Raw genomic sequence first — 7,006 nt, 5'->3', positions numbered from 1 at the left:
CTAATTCTATGAACTGGCACAACTCTGGAAAATTGTTGATGTGTCACAACGCTCTACCTAGCTGATTAAGGTCAAACTTACATTCATGATATCTGAAGCTTTTCCAGTTTCACAAATCAAGTAAGGCAGCAGTGGGCTTCCAATCAATTTCACTCCTAGAGAAACAGTGATCAGTTGAATAACATCAAAGTTTCTTATGGTTCGACCATTCTGATAACATTCCGATAACTGCTTGGATCTGCCCCCCACTGTGTTTCTCCGTCTCTGGCAGTTAAGTGCTTCTAACCTGGTCCCTGTCACTCCTGGATCTCATCATCCTCATTGAATTAGAGAGCCCACTTTAACAGTGAAAGTCCCCACTGCTGTTTCTCACCTGCAGAGGAGAATCAACACAGAGCTCCTCGCAGATGTTGGGGCACCCTTCAGCAATGTATTTCTCAGAGGCTTGATGGAGGAAATGTCTTCAGGACTCTTACAGGATGTGAATGAGCAGGTCTTACATGAAAAACCCACCTAGTACTTCAATCTCTCTGAGCCTTTGATTATCTTCCTCTAGAATACACTAAAGAAATTCTAAAATCGGAAGTTTATTAGTGTGGACCTTTTTTGGATCTAGGTTCCAATATATTGATTAACAAAATTGTTGGAGGCTCGCCAGTCCTTGGGCCGCGGCCCGGCGCCTGGTCTTCCTTTCGCCTCCTACGCGTTCTGTCGGTTGAGCCGGTGTATGTGAGGCAATAACATGTCTGCCCGCTTCCTGCCATCGTGCCCACCGCCCGGAAGGCCACCACTGCGGTGATTTTTCTTCATGGATTGGGAGATACAGGGCATGGATGGGCAGAAGCCTTTGCAGGTATCAGACGTTCATATATCAAATATATCTGCCCACATGCACCAGTTATGCCAGTAACATTAAATATGAATATGTCTATGCCTTCTTGGTTTGATATTATTGGGCTTTCACCAGATTCACAGGAAGATGAACATGGAATTAAACAGGCAGCAGAAAATGTAAAAGCTTTGATAGAGCAAGGGGTGAAGAATGGCATTCCTTCAAACAGAATTATTTTGGGAGGATTTTCTCAGGGAGGAGCTTTATCTTTATATACTGCTCTTACCACAGAGCAGAAACTGGCAGGTGTCACGGCTCTCAGTTGCTGGCTTCCACTGCGGGCTTCGTTTCCACAGGGTCCTATCAGTGGCGTTAATAGAGATATTTCTATTCTTCAGTGCCATGGAGATTGTGACCCTTTAGTTCCCCTAATGTTTGGTTCTCTTACTGTGGAAAAGCTAAAAACATTGGTAAATCCAGCCAATGTAACCTTCAAAACCTATGAAGGCATGATGCACAGTTCGAGTCAACAGGAAATGATGGATATCAAGCGATTCATTGATAAACTCCTACCTCCAGTTGATTGACATCAGTAAGGGGCCTTGTGTAGAAGTACATACTAGCCTCATTGTAGTAGAGTATAACTTTTTCTTGTGCCCTATCTTGAAACTTGTAATGTTCGCAGTGTTTTACCAATATACACCAATGACACAGACTGAGTAATGTCTCCTCATGGGAAATTTATGATCTTTTAAGTTTCTATATATGTATTTGTATAATACAATCCAGAATATACTAGTATTAAAATAGGCGAAGCAGCTAGCTTCTTTTTCCCAAATGTGATTCAGCAAAATAATAAAATACTGCAATGAGACTTTTTATTACATCATTTGAAAATTACTGGTATGGTTAATGAAATCTTGTTCAGGTATAAACGAGCAGTTAAGATATAAATAATTTATGAATGCTGTGACTTAGTCTGTGGACTTATTCCAAAATTACTTAGTCACCATGCAGTATCTGTATTTTTATATATGTATTCACATATGCTTAACGATTATAATATATAAGAATTATTCCTCACAATAGGGATAATGCTTCTAAGTGTCAATAAAGTGTATTAGTGCTCTCTTCAATTAATGGCCCTTTTATTTGGGGGAATCAGGTTTTTTTTCCCTGTTATAATTTCTTAATATTCTTTTTTCCTCTCTAGAAAATTGTTCTTTCTTCTTTCTAGTCCTTTATAACAGACCAAATATTGCCTCCTTGCCATAGACGTTGCTGTCAATACGTGCTGTAATTTGACGTTCTGAATCACAGACATGATAGTATTTAAAATGTATTTATACTTAAAGAAACCAAGCATCACTTCAGACTTCCTACTTATTTCTTAAATTATACCTTAGTCCAAAGCTACACTATGTAGTTGTTAGAATCTTCAGTCCAGGTCAGGAATAATTCTGTGGTTGTATTTTTTCTGTAATTAACTGAAAGAATAATTAGGTCATATTCTAGTATGTTCTGGAATATTTAAGACTGATCTTAAAAAACTAATTTCTAAGATGATTTGCTCTAAGATTATTCTCCTTGTAGCACAGTCTTAGTTTACTTATTTTGTACATGTTTGAAATCAACTACTGTAGGAATGAACAATCCATTAGGAAAATTTGCTTTATTTTTATCTGCCAATGGACTTATTTGAAATATTTACTTTAGATGATTTTTAAAAATTAGTTTTTGTGCAAACATAAAAGTAGCAATTATTTGATTTTAAATAGTCAAATTTTTTAGATTATTGGTAAAACTCTTTGAAAACAAATTTATGGGCTATAAAGTGTAGCCAGAACTCAACATATGGTATAGTTACCACCCAGTTTAATATATAGCAAAAATACATATATGCTTCATATATCTGAACTGTTGTTAATTTTTCTGCCGTATTCCAACTGACTAAAACATTAGAAATGCATCTTTATAAATGGGTGCTAATTGATAATGGAAATAATTTAGTAATGGACTATATAGAATGTTAATAATGAAGCCATATGTTTATGTCTGGATTTAAAATTTTTAAACAATCATTTAATAAGTCATTTTGCTTTACCTTGATGAATATAAGCTGTTGCTTCAGTTATAAAAAGCAGCAAGATCTAATTTACGGCAAGAGACATTCCATTGAAATATTGTGCTGAAATATTGTAATGTGGGAAAATGTAAGTCTTTTTCACGGTTTCTATCAATGTGAAATAAAATTTAATTCTGACTAAAAAAAAAAACAAAAACAAAATTGTTGGGTCCATCCCTAGCCACTCAAGCTAACACACTGAATAGAGAATATCTGCATAGTGCATAAATATATTCAACCAGATCCAACCTGATCCAACAGTATATTTCTTTCACCCTGATAACCTAGCTTATGTTCCCATACATATTCTCTAGGTTTGTGTTAAAAATTGGCAAAATCATGTAATTCTTTTTGTGTGTAGGATGACTCCTCCTGGGTCATACCTGGCCAGACTTCTCGAAGCCTGCTGGGATATGATTCTGGTTATAGGTCTAGAAACAGCAGAAACAATGAGATGAAGTAGGTACAGGGCCTGAAGAGAATCAACGATTCTTTGCCAAGCTCCTGTTTCATTGGAGGCAATTACAGGTTTTAAAGCAAGGGGAGAGACTACCTTTTCAGACAGGAGCATCAAGTTTGCTTCTACAGGTAAATGAAGCGTAGTAGAATTTAGGGGTTTAAGGTCTTCAGCTGTATCACCATCTGTCCACACATCGTCATTCCAGTTCTCAGCTCTCGCAAGTTCCCAATCTCTGACATAACTTTAATGGGAGAAAGGCTGTGAAATTGGAAATTTAGTTTGAATATTAATTCAGCCATCTGTGGAATTAGGAATTAGTTTTCAGAAACCTTAACCCTGAAGCGATAGGAAGTAGGATCTATTTCAGTGTAGCCATAAATGTTCTCTGGCCCCCTACTTGAAACTTGAGCTAGAATTTAAAGGCCTGAGCTTATGATTTCCTTTCTCCTGGTTCTCTGTCCATAAGAGGCAAATCATCCACTCTATTGTTCTCCTTATTTTCCACTAAAACATTTTATGGTAGCAAATACTTGATCATACAAGGCCTTGCCTTCTGCTAGCATTTGATTATAGGTGATAGTAAAAGTAATTCCTTTTACCACTGTATGTTGCGGGACTGTAAGTATCTGGTTTACCAATGAAAATGGTCATTAATTCTTTTCAATGTAATCATATCAGAGAAATAATTACATATTCCCGTATGTAAGGATCTGTTCCTCTGACCAATTCCTGATTCCAGTAATGGTGTGAGACAGTCTTCTGTCAGCGAATTAGAGCCTCCATGAATATTATAGAATAAAGAATTCATTGTGGTAATGAAATATTACACAATTATTGAGAAAGATGGAAAATCAGGGTTTTCTTTTTTAGGCCTTTCAGAGGAATTAGAGGTTCAGAGAAAGGTCACTAACTGGTCCTTCTGTAGTCAGTCACGTTCAGGTGCCAGACTTGGACCATGATGGAGATCTGGAAGGAAAATGTAAGCAATCCATAAAGTTCCAAATAATCAGTTTGTTTGTAGTTCTGACTACAGGTATTGGCATTTTTCCTTTGCTCATATGTGTAAACTTCTTAGTATATCATCATCTATCCATTTGGGGGAAAGGAAAATGCACTGTGTAAAAAATATTTTACTATTCTAATGCAAGATCAAAACTATATAAAGATGTCTTTAAAAGGAAATGAGTAACCACAGATCAGTAGATTTATTTTATTTTGCACTGATATTTATTTCATTTTTTTCTTGCTGAGCTTAATTTAAAAAATCTTGTGTAGAGAAGTTCAGTGCAATTTAATCAGCAGGAAATTGCATTTATTATGGGGGAAGTATTAAAAAACAAAGAAAAAGACTGCTGGGAGAGTTTACTTTGGTAATTCCACCCAGAGGGCTAAGGTTAAAGATTCAATTTATACACAACAGGAACGAAGCAGTGAATAGAAGAGTCAGAGTGACTTAGTTATCAAGATATTTTTGTGGTACAAGTAGTCCCTTCAAAATGGTCAAATTTGTTTGAAACTGGGACTGGAAAAATCTCATCAGAAACTAGAACATTGGGCAAAAAATCATCCGAGTCCATTTGCAGCTAGGATAAGATACACAGATAATTCTCACTACAGTTATAAGATGTAAGCAAAACACCACAGAATAAAGAGAATTTAGCTCTTTGGTATATGGTGGATTGAGAGTCTATCGAAGATATAACATTAATTGGAACTTGGAGAATTAGATGGCCTTTCCTTGCTGCTACTTAAGGAGTGGATGGTGCTACTCTAGCTATAAGATCAGTAGATTCAATTTTATGGGGGTCATGGAAGGTTCAGAAATGTGTTGGGAAGAGAGTAAAGTAAAATTTAGAACCATTGTTGGCTATGCAATAAGTGAAGATGGTCCGGGAGGTGGACTGGTGGTGGTGAGGGGGGGAGAGGATATTAGAGGGTTGACTCCATAGTGATTGCTTAGGGCTATCTTGAAAATAACTTTTGTAGAATAAACTAAGATGATTGGATGGAGGAGAATCAACAAGTATATTCAAAGTACAGTAATAAAATGATCAAAATGTATAATATTTTAGAGAACTACAGCAACAAAGTAGAGAATGCAGTGGTATTGGAAGAGGAAAACAATTGATGAAGAAAATTCAGTTCTATTTGAAGCTTTTGGAAGAATGAAAAATTGTGAGGCAATATTGGTGAGATGGAAGATAGGCATTTAGAGACATTAAATTGAAAGGATTAAAGATAATGAGAATATAATGGCTTACAAAATGACAGGGAAAGTAGGGACTAAAGGAAGGGAATTTCAGAGGTCTGATATATAGAAAAAGTAGAACCACAATTGTGTAAGACAGAAAAATCAGAATCTAAAAAATCAAAATCTAATCTAAAGTTATATCACAAAAGTTGATAAAATTACAAGGTTAGTTGTATGTCCTCTTTGGAGAAATGTCTATTCAGGTCCTCTGCCCATTTTTTAATTGAATTGTTTGGTTTTTTGTTTTTTAGTTGTATGAATTCCTTATATATTTAGGATATTAGTCCCTTATCAGAGGCATTGTTTGCAAATATCTTCTCCCATTTGGTTGGTTGCCTCTTTATTTTGTAGATGGTTTCTTTTGCTGTGCAGAAGCCTTTTAGTTTGATACAGTCTCATTCATTTATTTTAGCTTTTACTTCCCTTGTAATATATAGATGACATATTACAGAATGTGCACTTGAAACCTATGTAGCTTTACTAACCATTGTCACCCCAATAAACTGTAATTAAGAAAAAAGAAAAAAGAAAATAAAAATTACAAGGTTAAGCATCCTGATCCTGAAAAGAAAGAAAGAAAAAGAACCAAACCACTGGAAAAATTTTTGCAAATATGGAAGTACCTTAAGTATTGAGAAGTAATCATTGTCTCTGAAGGAAATGGGAATAAGAAGCAAAGAGAAGATTTTTCTGTAACATACAAATGGAAGTGTATCTCAAAAGAAAGACAAAAAATAATTTGTAACAGATATAATGCCTTTTTCACTTTTATTTAAAAAGATAAGTACCCTGTTTCCCCTAAAATAAGACCTAGCCAGAAAATAAGCCTTCGCATGATTTTAAGTACCAAAATATGGCACATTGGCATACTGAATTTTTTAAGCTGAAGGACTTTGTGGAAAAGGCACTCTTCTCCCTGAAACAGGTCATAAAACCCTCATGTGGGGGTGCGTGCCCTCCACACCCTGGAGGAATCAAGCTAGGGCTTCTTCTCCGGCTAGGTCTTATTTTTGGGGAAACATGGTTTGAAGGTGAGTGCAACCATATCTTGGAAAGTATGCCCACTCTGAACCTGTTCTTTAAATCTGACCAAGTTGTTGACCCTTATCATATTTTTTCCATTAAAGGATCAAATTATATATTGAACTTCAATTTAGTATTTTCACTTAACATTATTTTGCTTATTCTTATTAATGTCATAAAATAGGCTTCAAAATAAAATTTTAATAATGCATATTTGATTTATTATATGAATTATTATTATTATTTAGCCTTTCCCCAATGGTTAGGTCATTTTTCTGTCTTCTGTCTTTTCATATTGTAAAAAACAGCTCATGG

At 35.4% G+C, this 7,006-nt stretch overlaps 1 pseudogene; it reads left to right on the top strand.

Annotated features, from left to right (window-relative positions):
- The first annotated feature begins 743 nt into the window (after positions 1 to 743).
- LOC109383588 (acyl-protein thioesterase 1 pseudogene) lies at positions 744 to 1,478 on the top strand (annotated as a pseudogene).
- The last annotated feature ends 5,528 nt before the right edge of the window (positions 1,479 to 7,006 follow it).

Source organism: Hipposideros armiger, unplaced genomic scaffold (assembly GCF_001890085.2).
Source record: "Hipposideros armiger isolate ML-2016 unplaced genomic scaffold, ASM189008v1 scaffold_86, whole genome shotgun sequence".
Taxonomy (NCBI): domain Eukaryota; kingdom Metazoa; phylum Chordata; class Mammalia; order Chiroptera; family Hipposideridae; genus Hipposideros; species Hipposideros armiger.
This window is presented reverse-complemented; position numbering and strand designations above follow the sequence as displayed.